The 19,365-nt window shown below is 38.9% G+C and overlaps 1 protein-coding gene across 4 annotated transcripts in view; it reads right to left on the reverse strand.

The window, feature by feature from the left end:
• The window catches only part of OSBPL3 (oxysterol binding protein like 3), an 82,820-nt gene that overhangs the window by 49,358 nt on the left and 14,097 nt on the right, over window positions 1-19,365 (reverse strand). For all 4 annotated transcript variants that reach the window (XM_054273984.1, XM_054273982.1, XM_054273983.1 and 1 more), the window contains exon 2: window positions 13,900-14,019. The gene's annotated coding sequence lies outside the window, so the exon portion shown is untranslated. The remainder of the gene's footprint in view (window positions 1-13,899; window positions 14,020-19,365) is intronic.

The raw sequence follows: 19,365 nt of genomic DNA on the forward strand, positions 1-19,365 counted from the left end.
AATAAAAAAAGCCAAACTAAACCATGAAAAACATCAAACAAAAAACCACCAAATGAGCCTAACAAAAATTTTAAGCCCCCACTAAGAAACCTGTTTTTCTATGACACATGGGAATTGTCATTTGCCCTGTATATCACTAATTGCTGAAAGAAAAAAGGTACAAAGAAACCAGCACTTCCTTTGAGAATGTTTCATATTTTTCCTTTGTAAGCAAGCCTATTATTTCAAAACTTAAATCTTATTAACTTTAATAACTGAGGTAACAAGATTCAGTTCTTCCTAGGATGCATGGAAATTTGTTTACACATTTTATAAAGTGCAATGATGACGAGCTATAAAAATCTTGTATTTCTTCTTGATCAACTTAACATAACTTTAGAGGCTTCTGTCTCTTAAGTCCACTCCAGGACGCCATTTTTAGTTACTTTACATCATTAGCATTTATATATGTAGCACTGCAGCTTTCTTTTAAATATTATGTAGATTTTTTTTTTTTCCAGAAGGTCTTTCATATTAAGAGAGCTGGAAACCACAAAAGAGGTGTGTGGTGTCCTGAACAATGGCAGGTAGTTGTCAGTAGATCAGTGTTTAACACTAACACCACCTTAGGTGAGAGGCCACTAATTTCTTAATGCTGTGTTTCTAAACACACAATGTACAAACAAATATCAACACTTTAGAAACGCATTGTGGGAAATAATAACATATAAAGTATCCTGAGAACAATTAGTACTACAAGTATTAAGTAATTTTATTATTAATGCCAAAAGGTAGGAGTTTGCTAATTCCAAATTTTCAGTTAAAAAAAAGAAACAAACCAAAAGCCTGGATGAAGGAAAAAAGTATACATAGAACCACAGAATCAAATGGCTTAGGCGTGAAGGGACCTTAAAGATCACCCAGTTCCAACTCCCCTGCCATGGGCAGGGACATCTTCCTCTAGACCAGGTTGCTCAGAGCTTCATCCAACCTGGCACAGAACACTGCCAGGGTTGGAACACACACAGTTTCTCAGGGCAGCCTGTGCCAGTGCCTCACCACCCTAATAGAAATTCTTCTGAATATCTAATCTACATCTCCCAGAGAAATGTGTTCATTTTAAATACAAATTAAATCTTTAGCAGCTTTAGCAGGAGCTCCTCCAGGACAGACAGGAGGATGCCTGCAGCTGTCTTTTTCCCTGGAAACACATGACCCACATACATGTATGCAGGTGACAGGAACCATGAGTCACAGATTCCAGAACCACACTCTTGGAAGATTCTGCATCACATCTGCTCTTAAATCCATTCATATTTATGCTGGTAATGAACACCTTGACAATGGGAACCAGGAAAGTGGTTCCATGGATCAAGTTTTCTGCAACATTATCTTCGTGGCATAGGGAAAAGATGAACTGAAAGAGACCAAGAAGCAGAGAGATGCAAAATGTGGGAATGCAGGTTATAAATCTGAATGACTCCATGCAATGCTTTGCCTAATTAATAAGAAATGGGAAAGTATCAACCACAACAGCTGGGTCAGACAAAAAAAGATGCAGGGCAGAAGTGAGGGTCTCTGACTGGTTAACAGGGCAGCTCTTGAACAGCAAAGAACCAAACAGGGGATCCTCTCCCCACCTCAAATGATGCAATCCCATCACCATGTCCTCAATTTCTGAAATACAGGAGGGGAAGACAAATCCAACTAGGGTTACCACAAAGGCTCAACTTGGATAGAGCTGGTAAGAGAACTTCTGCCCTCAAAAAGGGAAGAAACTAAACATGAAGTTGCAGAAATTGCAAATCTGTATTTGGGAAGATCAGAAGGTCCATCTCGGAGTGAGCGACTTCATGTCGGATCTTGCCCTGCCTCTGACTAGCTACAAGGATAAAAAATCTAAAAGCAAGTTCAGCGATTAGCCAGAAAATAGTAGTAATGTAACCATTACAGACAGCCCAGAACAAGGAAGATCCAAAGAGTTTTAATGCACTAAGTATGTTTATACAAGTCCACTACAACATGACGTCCCAATGTAAAAATATGGCCTGCCTCCAGCAGTAGAGCTCAGAGTTAACACAAAGCTGCTGAGAACTTTTGTGGGTCTCAGTAGCAGCTCAGAGTGCCTCCATTGATGGGTTAGAGCTCAAAATCATATTAACTTTCAAATCTGCCAAAGTAATTAAAGAAATTCTTGCTCCCAAGCAATTTGTTACGGTCCTTTCCTGGAGATCAGTAGTTTCCCTGACAAAAAATAAACAAATACAAAACTAAAAAAATCACAGGAGCCCTCCCTGCTCCACTTCAGTAAAGCAAGATTTTTGTCACAGCAAGTAGTTCACACACTTTGCTTTGGGATGGTCATCACCCGCTGGAAAATGGAAGTAGTGTTATTTTCAATTGATCCAGACAGTTCTGCCTCCAGTTTTACATTTAGATTCTGGTTCATGCAAGCTAGCAACTATCTATTTGAATTTAATTAAATACAAATTAAACATCCCATGATTAAAAAAAGCTTTAGCTATGCTCTGATTCTCAAGTATTTTTAGAGGTTTAAAAGATGGAAGGTTTTAATTAGGATGCCTCAGCAACATGAGAGAATGAATAATTTACACAGAAATTTATTTGAGCTCAGTGAAAGAGTGGTACAAATAAACTATCTAGATTTTTTATTTCTAAGTAGTAACAATTCTAGTAAATAATTTTTTAGTTCAGCTCCAGTCACTGCAAGCAGGCCATAGAGATAGCAGACAACAACATTAAGAGTTTTGTAATGTGTACAGTCCAACATTTTTGTTGCTTCATAGAATTCTTGAGGTTGGTTGTACTTGAACAGCAACCAGCAAGCTGGATTTTAATTATAGGCTATAAAACCAGAAATAAACAAACATAAGTTTTCACAAGAGATGTAGATTCCCCTTAAACAGCTAAATATTAAAAGAGTTCCACCAGTCACTCCCTTTTCTCTCTCTACTCTCCTTCCAATCCTCCATCAGTTTTGTGTTAGTTTTTAAGCTGCTGACATATGGCACTGGCTTTGCTAGACCATCAGGACTTGCAAAACAAAAACAAATCAAAGCTGTGGTTAATTATGGACAGCGCATAAAGTGAGTTCTGACAATACTTAACAAGTCTTATTTCGTGTAACTCTCTTGATGAATTTCTGAAAAGGAAAGTAGAACAAAGCAATTTCTTAGAAGAAGACATTAAAAGGTTCGGGGTTTTTAATAAAAATGTCTAAAATTACTAAAACATCAACATATGAAGTTGCAGGAAACATAATACTGCAAGCTATTTTCCTAACAGATGGCACTCACGCCTACTTCACCCATGCTGACCTACATTTTTTTTCCTTAACTTTTACTAATATTAATCTTTTATTGAATATGTTTTTTACCATTTTGCCACCAAGTAATACTTTTAGCATTAAAGCTTTGAGATACTTATTCAAGAACATACTTCTAATAATATAAAATATAGAATGCATAAAGGAGGAAAACACCTTTACAAAGCTTAGGACATAAAATTTGACTTCTGACATAAAATTGTCTTCTCAAAGGCTGTTCAATATTGAAACTCTATGCACAAAGTTTTCATCCAGCCTTGACTGGAAAACATGACATTTAGAGACATTAAAGCATTGTCATAACTCACACTGCCTTGTAGAAAAAAATACACCCGTGCAATACAGGCAGTTAAACAAGAACCATTGAACTGACTTTCATTCTTTTGTTCTACATGTTTAATTGTGAAAAGGTAAAAAATTTAAATGTATGTAGAAAAGGAGGAGCTGGAGGAGAAATGTGAAAATACTTAGCGTGAATGGTAACTTAAGTAAAAAGCCCCTAAGATTTCCATACAAAAATGCACCCAATTATTTCTCCTAACATGCTATACTATTTTTGAGATCACATAATAAAATATGTCCAAAAAGCCAAAAATCTTTAGTGTTGTTGCACCAAAATAACAAGGATTTACATGCAACATCCCATGAAAAATAAATCTGGGAATGGCCAATGGCAGCTGGAAGTATGACATTTGGAGAAGCTACATTATCAGCATGTGAAGTTTGACAGTCCTCTCTTCAGTACTCAAAAAATAAGAAAATCAACCCACTGTCTGTTCTAGCTGCAAACAAACAAGGTGGCCACGGGAGCTGGCAGTGCCCCAGCTCCTATTTCAGGCTCTTCTCTAACCTGTTGACTCACCTGACTGCTCACCAGCCCCATGAGATCCCTCATTATAATCCTCTTCCAGAGGAGGACACTCACTCTAACAGTGGGAATAATAAAAGAGGTGCTGTTGGAACTCTTCCCATATGGCTCCCAGGGTGAGAGAGCAAAAAATTGTTCTCTAGAGTGATTTTACAATACCAGTTAGGCAGATCACAGTGAGGGTGATGACTGCTCCAAGTCACTATTAAACTATAAAAAACAGTTACAAAACAAGCAGGATCTCCTGCTACCCTCCAGCATCACAAGAGATGATTTCGGGAATAGAATGCTTACCAAGCTGAATGGGCATCACACTTTTAAGAGGTGAAAGAAAATACAGTACAACACAAAACATTTCCTGGGGACCTGATGCTGATTCCAAATGGTCATTTTGGCCAATTGAATTAAAATACTACTAGAGCCACACAACAGTTTATTTTTGAACTGCATATATAAAAATGTAAATAATTTATATTTGTGTCAAGTACAAAAAAGTTACTGAATTACTCTGAGAAGAATGCTCCAATCTCTCTCCTTATGTTTTTCTCCTTTTAACACATTAGGTTTTTATAAAAGGATTTTGAAAATGGGACAAATGGTAGCCACATGCCAGGCTCTGAACAGCATCCAGTGAAAGCTGATTGCATCTTCATGCTTCCTAAAACAGCCACCCTAAGGTGAAGTTCATTTAGACCCAAATCTGCAGTAAAAGCTTTCACACTTCATATTTTTCTTTCACATAAATGATAGCATTCCCAGAAACACAAATTTTGACCTATTACCAACTGCCAATCCAGTCAAAATTTCAGTATTATTCCCAAAATTGGAATGTAAATTTGCTTCTACTCCCCATGGCATTCAGCAACTAATTTTGACAAGTCTGTTATTTGTTCTTACAGATTGTTCATACAAATCCAGCATACAGTGCTTTAAAATAATTAAAGCTTCCAATAAATGCTGCTGCCTTGTGCACAGGAATCTGACTTTATATTAATTTTGCCTGGGGACTTCACGAATTGCTCAGAGTTCACATTTCCTTTTAGCAGTCTGAACAGCTCAATTTCTCTCTGTCTTCCTCCCTGCCCCATTGCCCATGCCAGGGATACTTTTCTGGAGCTAGGTGAGGACATGGAAAAAGCATTAGGCATTTGGAAGTTAAAACCAGCAGCTTAACCACCTTACACAGTAAATCTAAGGAGCTTAAACTCACCAACAAGTGCAGGAATTGTCAAGTTGGATGTCATGCATTAAGCATGAGAAAGTAAATACATGTGACAAATGTGTTACTTCCCCTGTGAACATAACGATTCTCAGTTAACATATCTAAATTAAGTCACACATTAGTTATGTCTGAAGAGAGCAGAGTGACAATTAACATTTTGCACATAAGCAACCACTGTTTTTTAGATTCAGAACCACTTTCAGGGATGCTGCAGGCCTGATTTTTCTTCAGCTGAGCAAACAGAGAGACATTATTCCAACAACATAAATGAGCCTTCATGTGCCCATGGACAGAAACAGGGTATTTGTATTTCACAGGTAGCAAATTAAATAAATCAGGTGAAAGCAAACAATCCAAACTGAGTTGCCACAATTTATCCAAAACCACAGAACAGTCTTCCATTTGATCTTCCTTTTAACATCCTGAACCAGAACTTCTTTGCAACTGCTAACTTAAATAAATAAGTAGCAACAATGCCAGTTTTCACAATCATTTCAGAACACTCTGAAATTCAAACACATGCAGTCATATGGATGCTTTTGAGATAGCAATAGAATATTCTTTATAAAGGAAAATACATCTTCCTATCATGTTAACCCTTGTTCACTGCTGTCTAATGAGAGGAATTTTCCTAATTGTCATTTGTGGCAGTAGCAGCTTGATGCCACAAGGCCAAAAGGCAATTAAAGGTCACTGCCTATTAGATTACACCAGACTGATGGCAGCACAAGTGGAAGCAAAGGCAGAAGCCCCTGAGCTCTGACTCACTGCAGAGACTCAGATCTGGACATTTCCCTCAGCACCTGCATGGCTGGGCCTTCTCAGCTGGCCCTGTACCCAGGTCAGTCAGCCTGCCATCTGCCTAGGTGGGCATTCAGGGGGTCTGCAGCCTTCCTCTCCACCAAATACACCTTCACCAGCTCGGTTCCATCCATCAGGCTGAGAACTTCTGCTGCACTTTCCATGGTAAACCCCATAATTCTTGGTGATCATAAAACTGTTTCATTTCCAATACCTATGCAGAGTATAGGTATAGTGATATTTTGGTATATTGCATATAGATACTCATGTTTTCTATAGATGCATCTGAAGTGATACTAGCACCTTGTTCAAGTGCTTATGATCCCTTTTTAATCAAGTCTTACTATGCATATTTATTTTCTCTATGACAATGCCTTTGTGTTTTAAATAGACACATCATATCGAGTGCATTACAGTCACATTTCTGGGCTATAAGTTAAATGAAATGTGATGCATGGTTATGTAAGTGAAAAAAACCCATGAATTCATCTTCCCACAAGTGACAACTGAATCACAGAATACTCTGAGAGTTGGAAGGGACCCACAAGGATCACTGAGTCCAAGTCTGCAGTGAATAGCCTGTAGAGCACAGCTGGAGCATCCCACACAGAGCCAGCCACCCAGGCAAAGATGGCATTAGTGGTTCCTCATTTCTTACAAGGTACTGCTAAAAGGGCCTCCAGCCTAAAGCCACAATCCCATTTCAGAAGTACAGCACAAGTTCTGTGACTCTGCACGCTGGAGTGGCAGTGCATGGAAAGGAGGAACTCCTGGAGGAGTGTCTCCCATGGGAGGGACCCCATCCTGGAGCAGGGCAAGAGAGTCAGGAGCCCTTCCCCTGAGGAGAAAAGAGCAGCAGAGACAACGTGTGATGATGGGACTCCAGCCCTCATTCCCCACTCCCTGCTCGCTGGGAGGAAGGAAGCAGATTTGGAGGTTGAGCCCAGAAAGAAGGAAGGGGTGAAGAGAAGGTGTTTTAAGATTTGGGTTTATTTCTCATGACCCCATATTTGACAGGCATTCAATTACATTATTTTCCCTCAGTTTTGCCCATGTCAGCAATTGCTGAGTGATCTCTGTGTGTCCTTACCTTGACCCATGAGCCTTCCACTCCATTTTCTCTGTCCCATCCAGCCGAGGGGAGTGACAGGGTGGCTTAGGTGCTGCCAACCCACCACACAGCCATTGTGGCAGCCCCTGCACCCTGGCTACCTGCACTTCACCAAGGATTTTGCAAAGAAATAATAGATTGAGACTTCACAACTTGCAGGGGAAGCTAGTTGCAGCAGGAGATGCTGAATCATGTCTTTAACAGCTGTCGCTTAGCCAGCACCACCTCTTAATTAGTGCCTTCTTTTAGATTTCCTCAATAGCTATATGGAACCAAAAAAACCCCACAAAACAACAAAAAGAGGAAAAAAAAGGCAACCCAGCAAACAAAAAAACAACAATTCTAGCTCAAAACATAAACCACATGTAAAAATGTTAAAGGTGAAGTACAAACTATAATTTGTGTAAGATAAAACAAACAGCCAATTGCAGGCATAGAAAATGTTTATTTTATACTACCCTCATGACAAATCAAAATCCATTGAAATTTTAAGTTCTAGATTTTACAGCCTGTCTCACTCCATAGAGTGGAAAATCCAATTTCCTTCAGAGTCCCAAAGCTTGAACTAAACAATGAATGCTTTTCCTATTTCTCCTGAAAAAAAGGTTTTCCCTCAAAAGCTGCTGGCCAGATGCTGAATGGTATTAAGAGTAAAACTATAAACTAAGCTTTTCTTAGGGTACATTTTACTTTGCTTATCATCTGTTACTTTTGTCCAGTGCTGGCAAAAAAAAAAAAAAAAGCAAGCAGGTTTCATTACAATGTGTTAGAAACAACATTAACAGCTGAAATCTTTAGAAACAGAGTTGTTGCCCAATAAAAACTGGTATTAAAAGAAAAAATCACACACAAAGGGACAGGGCCATTTTCAGTCCTTCTTGTCATCACCAACACCAAATTCCATTGGTGTCCCTCAGCCAGAAACACACAGCTTTTTCACTGTCACCACAGTGAGTATTGCTGCCTCTGGACCATTCAAGCAGCTGAGAGTTTCTGCCTTTTAGCTAATGTAAGTTCCCCCAATAATTAAAATTATTTCCTTTTGGATCATTTGACAGCTTGTTAGAAGTTCCAAACAAATGCTGTGCTACAGAAAGATTAGTGTCAACATTTTGATTAATTAATCCTTTATTATTAGACTTCTATAGCAGAATAATAACTTGAATTTCTTTGATTTTTCTGAAAGCATAATTCCTGCTGTTTAAAATAAAATATATCTTGAAATACGTTCAAGCACACCTGTGGACAGTCATCAAATTGTTCAGATATTTAAGCACTGGAAGTAAAAAACTCCAGGGGACAAACACACCACGGGCAGAACTTAAGGGGAAAAAAAAAGGAAAATTTTTGCTACTTTTCAAGGTAAAGCATCATATGAAATCTGGTCTTTGATCAAAAACTTTTCCTTTCTTTAATAACTTGCCAACCTTCAAAAATACAGCAGCAGAGCCAAGGTCTCCTCCAGATCTGAAGACAGAGAAGTCACCTGGACTTTTCTGAATGTAAAAGCAGTGAAAGGCACAGTAAAACATGCTGCTGCACTTCTTAAAGCTTTTTCATAATTTTATTTTATCACCAATTTATTTTCATCCTTACTCTGATGCTCACTATTGTGTCTGCAAGTTACCAGACAGTGTGTTTTACTCCCTATCAGGTAACACCTTTCCTGGATTTCTCTCAGAATGTTAATGTTCTTGAAACATAAGCTGATGTGAGAATGTACTTCTATTCTGAAAAGTTCTTGCTATGCACATGTCTCCACAGCAGACATTTTGTGAGATGCATAAAGTTGGGTAAGTTAAAGAAACTCATTAAATACTGCAGATTTTACATTGCATAAAAACATCTCTGTTTATTCATCACTATTGATACTTATACTTGAACAGGTTTGTCCATTTTTCATCCCTCTCATATGGTTTGATAGGAAGTGCAACAAAAAAATCTACGACATTACATTCTTGGGCAAGCACACAAGGATAAAATAAGATTAAAACATATTAGTGTAACAGAAGTCCACTGATTGAAACTGAAAAAGATACTCAGCTTTATACACGTAGCTCAAAAAAATTATACTGTTAACATTTTACTCAGTCTTTAATCTTTATTTCTCCTTGAGAAGTGACTACTTCAATAATCATAATATTTTTCTGCTTAGCAGGAAGCCTTTTCCAACCTAAGGTAACAATTTCATTTTCATTTTGTCTTCAAGTACCTGGTGCTATGAGAACCTGCCTTATGAACTAAACAAGAATATGACCTTTTCCCTGAAGCAAATGTGAGTATAAGGCATATAAACTAGGAATCAGTGAATAAACAGCAGTGACTAGAGGCCAAATCCATCCCTCATTCACTGTTACACATGGCAGCATTGGGGATTCAGTCTCACATCCTCATTACCACACTAGAGGAGCCCACCAAGCACTGGAACCTTCTCTTCCACCCTCCTGCATTTCTCTTGCACACAAGAGCCCTGAAGCTATATAGCTATACAGCTGTTGATCATAATTAATTTCAAAGGCCACCTTTGAAACATGACAAATCTGCCTTCTGATGTATCTGTGGCTTTATTTCTATTATTTCTTTATTATTATTTCTTTATTATATTCTTCAGGTGGTGGACAAATAAATTACCAGAGTCCACATAAGCAAAGACAGGAAAAATCTAACCCATCTTTTTAAAAAAAGATAAGCCTGGCAGAAGCACACATTCAAGCATATACTGAAAGACCATTCAAGCATATACTAAAAGACAGAGGTGGTCTCTTAGAGCTACTCTTAAAAGAAGATGCAAGCTCTTTTGGCTTTCCCAAGCAAAAAATTCTGTACATCAGAGGATTGAGTTCATGAAAAGTGCATGCTTCTGCTCAGTGAGGGTGTGATGCAAACATTTTCACTGGTGTAGGAATATGGACTATCTGTATCACTTTCTGTAAGCAAAATGCAGAATCTCACTTCATAAAATGCTCACTGTAATGTCAGTAAGAAGGCAACTTGTTCCCACTGCTAAAATGGGAAGGGTGACCCAGCTGATTGTCTCTGGAACAACCAGACACACAGCAGTTGCTACTTTTCTCTGCATTTAAGCTTAAGGAATCGAAAGTTTCCATAACAGGAGAAAAGACTCATGATCTCCTAAGTTACTTTTGGCTATGCTAATTAGCTACTCCAAGCACTTAAAGTTCATGGTCTCTGCCAAAGTAGGAAGCAGTAACTATTAAAAAGACCTGAATTTGGATGTGTGTGGCATAGTCTGCCCTTAATCCAGGGAGAATGGTCTGTCACCTTGGCACCACCAAGCTTGTCACACCACCTCGAGCCAAACATCAGCTTGACACATTTGGCACAAGCAACAATTTGCCCTAAAAGATGCATTTAAATGATAAATAATATCCTGCTGTCTTGTGATGTATATTTCATTCACCTTTTTGTAATTTCAAACTTATTTTCTACTGAAACAAGTCTTTAAAAATGACTTTATTCTGAGATTGTATAAAATCAGCAGTCTGCTTGCTTCAAACAGTTCCTCTGTCTAAACAGGTGTTTTCTGTTTTATACCAAAGTATCTGTGAATAAAAGTAAAATATACAAATTATGCTTTCATAAGGTAGGTAACCTGCTTATTCACCTCTCCCAGTCACAGATGCAATCCATTATACTCAGCTGTAACAGTTTGTTTTGGTCTTAAAAAATAACAAAACTGATTTGTTTCAATAGCCACTAGTGAGACAAGAAGTTAACAAACAGGCTTTTTCTTCCCTTCTTCACATTTTTTTTGGAGGAGGTTTACCTATGCTACTATTCACTGGACAAGATAGTACAAATATTCATGGCTAATTCCAAAAGAAACACATCTGAGAGAAGTGGCTTAAATTTATAGTTCTGAGCTTGTACACAAAAACTACGGTTGTACATATATTATTTTTGCATTTACAAGCATATGCATGCTAAGATTTGGCCTCTTTTTCCTTCAGAGGAAGTACTAAATGATGTATTTTAACACAGAATTTTGTTCTATATGAAGTGTTTTCATATAACACTATTAGTAAAGAGCAGCAGACAGCATTGAGCTGCTGATATTCAGCTGAAAAAGTAAAATTAAATACCTTTCACAAGTGAGATAAAACCAAATAGTCGAGGTACATAATATTTATACCAAAGAACTCAGGTTGGAATTTTAGGTTGGCAAAACTAACAGAAAATACCAAAAAAGACCAGAATACGCAAGGCTTTCCATGAAGTTTCTTTTTTTTAAAAAAAAAAAAAGTGGACTGAGGATCATTCTTTCACTATATTTTCCCACATTCAGGAGAGCAGTAAGGAATTCCTCTAAGGGCTCAGTGACATGGAAGTTGCTTCTGTAACAGCCATAGATTCAATTTTCAAGCTTGTAAAAATGAATTTAAATAGCCACTTCAAGGTGAATTCACTTTGAGCACCAGCTACTGTTTCTTTCCTTTTTCAGAAGACACAGAGCTATTTAGTGAAATCATTCCATGTGTTAATGTGAGATTCAATGAATCTCAAAAAACAGGGTGTTACAAAATATTAATGCATTCCAAGAACATACACCAACAGGATTGCACTGCATCAATATGGAAATGGAAGTGTTACAGTTAAAGTAAATCCTAATTCTCATTTCAGTATTCTGCTGCCACTGTTAGAGGAGCAATGAGAAATTCCCTTTTTGTAATTGTTCAAATGCTGTCAGTTCTGTATCCCTGTAAATCTACCACCCTGCTATCCAAGTTGGCTTTCAATGGGGAACACTGGAAAGATTAGGACAAGCAGATAAGGTCTTGATCAGAGTTTTTCACAGGTTTCCTGCATGACTCCCTGTGAATTCACAAGCCTATCTGTTCCACAGGAACCCCCTCTGTAAATAAAATTGCCACACGTTGCACACTAGGGTGGGGCAGGTCTGTGTTCATTTCTGCCTCGTCCAGAAATGTTTTGAAAGTCATTAGGCAATAAAAAAATCTTTGGCTTGCTACTTAAACATAAAACTTCCCAACTTTATCAGTGAGCTGTTTTATAATAGTGTTGATAAACTCCACTATCTTCACAGGTAAAAGGAACCTATGCAACTGGGCACCTCCCATTGGAGCAGCATGGCAGAACCTACCAACAGAAACAACCAAGTGAAAGTATTTTCCACTCCTTGCTCTCCTCCACTGACACCTTTACAGCTTCTAATTTAGAGAAGCTGTAAACATATGTGGTTTTTAATGTGCTTTACAGCAGTCACATCCAGCAAAGATTCAGTCCTTGTGCCTGCTCCGTACTTCAGTTCTCATGACTCATCTCCAGCTTTCCAGAGGAAACCAAGTTCCTCCTGGGCACCACAGAGCCAGTGATACCTTTTACATGCTCACAAGAGAAACAGAGATTCTGCCTAAAAATTCACCAAGTTTAAACAGTGATTAAGCCTACATAAACAAAGGTTCAAATGCAGTAAGAAATTAGTGCAAACAGCAGTGCTCTATTCTGGTCTACAAGTATGAGATCCACGTAAGTCTATTAAGACTGACTTTAAAAACATCAATTTATACACAGGACTATAAGAACTGCAAAGTTCAGAACACCCAGCCTTCCAAAACTGCAATAAAATTTGTAAATTACGTGCACATAAGGCCTAAAACATCCTAACCAGCTTATGTGCTCTAAGATACTAATCTAGTCCCTACAGGTTTAAAAAGACAAGAATAGATATATTTATAAACACATGAACAAATTCAAATGTTAAAAGTTGAAATGCAGCCCAAACAGCTAGCCAGAAAGTTCAAATACATTATCAATGTTCCTACACCAAGAGAGAAATTGTTAAGTATTCAGAATGCATTGTGACTACATTTACATACTATTAGAGAAGATAAAATGCCACAAGTGCCATGGAATTATGACTCAGGACAGAGTTTTCTCCCAGTGCTAAATCTCACAATTAGTGAACACTGAGGCAAAAAATCCCACCAGCAGTACAAGAAGTTTTTCAATGTCACTGATAACATAATCTCAACCTTACCCAAGTCCTATATTTGGCTGCAGTCTAGAGAGAGCATTCAGAATGAGACACAAACCACACAGTCCAGTGCTGCAGTGGGTGAGAGTCCCCCTTCCTGACTCAGTGGGTGATCAGTGAAAACCCCAAAGCCTTGGACTGAAGGGAGCCCAAACACAGTACAACCCAACAAATGGTATTTTTTCCCCATTTCCCTCAAAAGTAACACACCTTTGAGGTATTTTTGAACAATTACCCTTGTCTAAGCAGAATAAAACGTTACATAAGCACAACTTCAGGTTTACCTATTCTATTTCTTTGTTACTTTCTTCTATTCTTGTAGACATCTAATTAAGCACCACGTCTTACCCCAAAAGGGGATGAACTGCTGCCCCTTCTCAGCTACACTGCAGACCCCTCTCATTCTCCATTGACTGAGTGATTCTTCATACCAGGAAGCTTCTTAGACAGCTTCTTTGATCACGCTCTTTCTAGGCTGGAAGGCTCCACAGCAATTTAACCTCTTCTTTCCCAGAAGGAGGGCAGCACAGCTGTGAGAGAAGGATGGCTGACTTACAGTGAGTGGGTAGGATCACTGCCACCAGGAAGAATCCAAATCTCTTCTCTCACAGAAGTGAAAGGATGAGCTATTCCATTGGGCAAGATGTGGCAAGCTCACATGAGTCTTGCGTTGGATCTGAAAAACAAACCAAAAAAATAAGATGAGAAATAAAACATCATTGTCGACATACATTGTCGTTTTATACCTGAGAAGCACAAGGGAAGTAACAAGCAGGATATATGAATAGCTGAAAATTTTTCTGCCTTGATTTTTGTGTATTCTCCCCTCCCAAAACATTTCCCTAAATTACAGCATCTACAGGTGACTTTTTTTCCCTTAAAAATATGCATTAAAAATTCAGGTTACCCACATTCTTGCATACAATTAAGCAAGTTGTGTTTAGTCTACTAATACAGTGTGAGAGCAATGCATTTTGTAACAGAAACCCTCCTTTCTCCAAAGATGCAGAACTCTGCACAAGTGTGTAACGCTACTGAGGCTGTGGGGAACCCACCCAAACACCTTGTCAGCACTAAAACAAGAAAGAAGAATGCTGAACAGAAATAGATGCCGGGGTATTACTCTTTACAAACTTGTAACATTATTCAGCCATTGCTTTGAAGCAACTAACACAGGGCTTTGATGTTTAGTCAAATGCACTTTTTCTGAGGACCATCCAATTTTACAGTTTTAGCAGCCTGCAAGACTTTTCTGTACAACATGAACACTACCAAAAAGACATTATGACAAAGTTTAACGTGCTCCATTTCAGCTAAAAAAGGAACAATGGTTTAGTCTGCCTTTATTTTCATGGTCTGCATGGTTCTTCATTACAATTATTAGATTTGAATTTCTATTGCCCCGAGTCAGTTCCCATATCAGCTTGATGATAAATTTTCCAAAAGTCTGCAATCAATCAGCCCCAGACAAACCAGTGTCTGACTACCACATACTGTTTATAGAAACGAGCACACTGTTAAGCTTTCTCTGAGGCTGAGGCTTTCCTGATCTTTCTCCAAAATCGAGAAAAAGAGAATTCTTCAAATTACTTGTGATAAAAATTTTGAATTTCAGTTACCGTTACCATTTAACTTTTTCTTAGCTATTACTTCTACATGCTGTCATAGACTACAGCTTTAATTCAGTAATGAAATTAAATTCTTCTGCATTTCTTGAATTGACATTACTGCCCTTATTTAATATTATTCTTACAGTCTTTGCATCTTTTCCAAGGAAAAAGGAAATTCTTTTCCCTATTTTCGACTCAGAGTGTTGAGCTATACTTTTGCCTTCTCCTATCATCTGTCTACATTTAATATCTCCTAATTTCACATTTTACACTCAATTTCTTGCTTCTTCTATATAGATTCCTAAAAATGCCACTGTTCCCATCTGGTTTGTAGCTTAAACATCTGTGATTTAATTTTAGGATAATTCAACACATGAACTTGTGTATTTTTAATCATCTAAGTATTAAGGGTGGAAGTTTTTTAAACTAGAGTAAGAAAGAACACTTGATGTGTCAACTTTGATATTTTTGATTAATCTAAGGTTCTTTCATTGTACTGCTTTTTAAGACTAGAGTCTTAAAATAGCTATTAATATAAGAGCCTATTGACATTTTTAGCCTGTAGGAACATGCAGTGGGCAGAGGCAGCTGAAATAACAACATATTTGAGCGATGAACCAGCTTTATGATTTTATTACTCAGACTTTCCCAAATCTATGGCTGGCATTTTTCCCAGTAACTCAAAAATTAAGCTGTTCTACATACAAAACTTCCAACTAATCATATGTTAAAAACTTCTCATGGCTAAGGCAACAGAATAACCTTACAAAAAGCCTTCAAAAAAAACCAACCCAACAAGCTAGATCTGAAAAATTTGTGCCTTGAATTCTCTGTGCTGTTTGCATGAACACTAAGAAAAACAGTGAAAAAAATTATCTGATACAGGTTACAAAGAACTATGTTAGTTACTAGGAGTATATGACATATCATATTGAAGTAAGAGGGACCCTAAAAGGATGTGACAGATATAAGGAGACGCAGCCTACAAGCACCCTTCACTGGGCACCTTAGGCCATCAGCAGCTCAGGAAGCCAAGGTATCAACCACTTAGGCACCCCATAAAGCCAAGTGATGCCTAAGGCATTCCACAGTCCTTCCCCATTTTTGCATAGACATCAAGTTTTCCTCCTTCCAAAATGAAATTTCCCCAACAGATGCTGGTCCAAAAAAGGCTCCATGTTCCCCCTTGGTCCCCAAACCACTGCACTCAAGAGATCTCTTCTGAGCAGTGAGCATAAAGAAGCACTCCTGTGATTTTGTTTCTGAATATTTTGCAACACAGGTACACAAATTCTAAAACCATCTGGGAAATCCAGGTCAGCTTAATGCACTGTTGATTGATTTTTAACTTTTTCTGTGCCTGTGTAACAAAAAAGTAACCCATAGTTGTACAGACATACTCAAGAACATTAAACCAGAAAAACTTTAGAGCCTGATGCACTGGAATAGAAGAACAAACTGAGCAATAAACAGATCTGGCAGTGGATGGCCATAGATCACGTGAGCATCACAGAGGGATGTTCATTTAATGCAGAATGGAGAAAATTAATTATTTGGTACCCAAGAGAAAAAAAAAAGAATGAACATGCAATAAGTGACCTTTTAACAAATCTACAGCAATTAATTAAGCTGGTTTGTACTGTATTAGTCCTAAGGAAGGACTAATATTTCTAACTGTTTCCAGAAGAGCCTACCAGGAGTGTAACAAAGACTCAGTCTGGCAATAGACTGCAATTTGGTGTAAGTCTGCATCAAGCACAACTGGGCTCTTGGGGAGGAACCAGCCAGTTCCCTCCCTTCTCAAAGTTAGCCATTTATGCCCTCAGCATGTTCTACTAAAGCCAGTAGCAACAGCACTACAGAGAGGAATTAGAGTAGAAAATTAATACCATTAATAACTGAAGAAGGAAAAAGCCAAATTTTTAGCCATAGTGTTTGCAGAGTCATTTCACTGCATCAACATGCTGCAAGCATAAAGATGATGAAAAGAGCAAACCAGGCATCTGCTGACTGGAGGGTAGAGCAGAACTATCTCTTTCAAAAGCAACATGGGACTATAAGGTTTACACTGAAAATGGAAGTAGGAACAAAGTGGGAACGGTAAGCAAGCAAATAACTTCTCCAGAACAACCTGCACCAGACACACCTTCTAAAATGTGCAATTTCATGAATGTAAGCAGAAGTTAACAGTAATGCCAAGTCTGACTGAAACCAAACATTAAAATCTTACTGTTTGCCTGATGGATAAGCTAATCTCAAGTGTCATTATACAGTGCTAGCTTTAATTGCTCCCAGCTAAATATAGCTTTCAGAATTTAATAGCTCCCCCTCAGCTTTTCTGTCTTTCAAGGAGGGAAAAACCTTCTCGTTAGAAAAAGCAGCCAGGCATGCAGAGTGGCATGTTAGCACAGCGAGGCAGGAAGCAAACCATTTGGATGATTACATTAGTCCCCAACACTCATTCAGAACTCCTGCTTTTCCAGAGACCAAATGTTTCCCTGTTCCACCACTCTGCTTCCACTTACAGCAGGTGATGGAAGCATGCATACCTTCTCAAACTAAGCCATTTTGCTGCTTTATTAGCAGACTGTAAATCTGGCTTGCCCTGTGCTTCCAGTCAAAGATGTGTCTTTGCCAGCAAGCTTTTGTGGTGCCCACACACTTCTTCCTGTGCCACCTCACTGGCACCATGGGGCAGGAACAGGAGCAAGGCTACACACTCGCCCACAGCCTGCCCCTTCCCTGCAGCCACTGGATTGGCACAGCTTGCATGAGAGAATCTGCTGGAACAGCTGAGACTGCAGCACTCTGATAAAGACATGAGACAAATTCTCTCCTCTGCCTTCTAATACCCAATAAAGATCTCAAAAAATGTAACGAAAAGTTCCATACAGCAAGCTTCATTTTCCTCTCTCTGTGCTGATAACGGGTTTCACTCAGAAAATTTGGCTGACAGCTTAGAAATGTGTTCTATGAATTCAGCATTTCTGTTCACCTTCATTTTAGAGGTCATTATGTAATTAAAGTGCTCACAGTTTTTCTACAATCCATGGAGTTAAATTAAAAGTAACCACTGCTGCAATGACAAGTCTTCCCACTTTCCCTCAGGCCAGAACTCCAAACTTTGTTCTCTCCCCCAAACTGTCATCTGACTATCTTACTATTTTCTCTCTGGTTTCATCCATCCCTCTCTCCTTTACTGAGTGGGGAAAAGAAGAATAATGGTACTTATGGAAAATAAAGTATTTACCAGACCATATGAATCACCAAATGCCACATTACCTGGCCCTTCACTTGAGCTGTAAAACTCCAGGACTGGCTGTGTTAGAGCTGTGCAAGCACTTTAGAGACACTGCCTGGAGGGCTGCCAAGAAGTATCTACGACACTGAACAAGACCAAAGGTAGAATGCCATTGATTTTCTGCCCTCTGACCTACCATTTGTGAGGTGCAGACCAGGCTGAATAGAACAGGTTAAGGGAACTATGTCTGTTTGCTGTTTAGGAGAGGTTTTAAAGCGAGTCTCCTGACATGTTGCCGCTCTGCACTGGGAAATGTGTGCTCTGCTGCTAGCTGAGCTGCCCCAGAACAGAAAGGCTCCCTACTGTCAGTGCAGGCACTGACTTCATTTACCAACAGAATCATGGCACTCATTCCCACTAAGATTCTTCCTTCTGAAGTAACAAATCAAGGTTTGGATAAATACCATCAAAAATAAGGATGAGTACTGGTGGCACTTTGTATACTAGATCTAGCTACTCTTACAGAACATATTTTTATTTTAAAACTCTGCCCATCACAACAGACTATTTGGAACAAATGAAAGTTAAAAAATCCCCAAGTGTACAAAACATCATGCCTGTACACATAAATATAGTCCTAGAGCAGCTCTGTGTTAGCTGCCATGAATGAGAGCTCAGTGCCCCAGAACTCCATGGGGCCCGTCCGAGCTGGGCCATTCCGCTCCCAGGCAGGGGCAGGGCAGGCAGCCTGACAGCCAGGGCTGCACAGGTCCCGAGCACCAAACAGCCTCTCCCCACCTCTGAAACCACCATGTGAGCTGCAGAGAGCAGGGACACACCACATGCTGCCTTTGAAGAAAAAAGCGACAAACCCACGCAAGTGAAGGGAGGGAGGAACAGAGGAGATCAGCCAAGGCAACTGCAGCATCAGAGCGGAAAGGAAGCACGCAGCGACGGTGCACAGACACACAGTGCCTCTAAATCTGGATCTGGGGATTAGCAGGAGAGAAAAGATACCACAAAAAGGTAATTTGTTTTCTCATCATCCGTAATACTGAAGAGATTTTGCTCTCCTCTGCAAAATTGGAACATGTACAGTGTAACTCCTTCCCCTCCTAAGAGTCACATGGATATAAAAAAAGCCACAAAAAAAAAAAAAGGCATTATCAGC

This window comes from Melozone crissalis, unplaced genomic scaffold (assembly GCF_028551555.1).
Source record: "Melozone crissalis strain CALT ecotype California unplaced genomic scaffold, PUWL_Pcris_2 ptg000016l_1, whole genome shotgun sequence".
Lineage (NCBI taxonomy): Eukaryota > Metazoa > Chordata > Aves > Passeriformes > Passerellidae > Melozone > Melozone crissalis.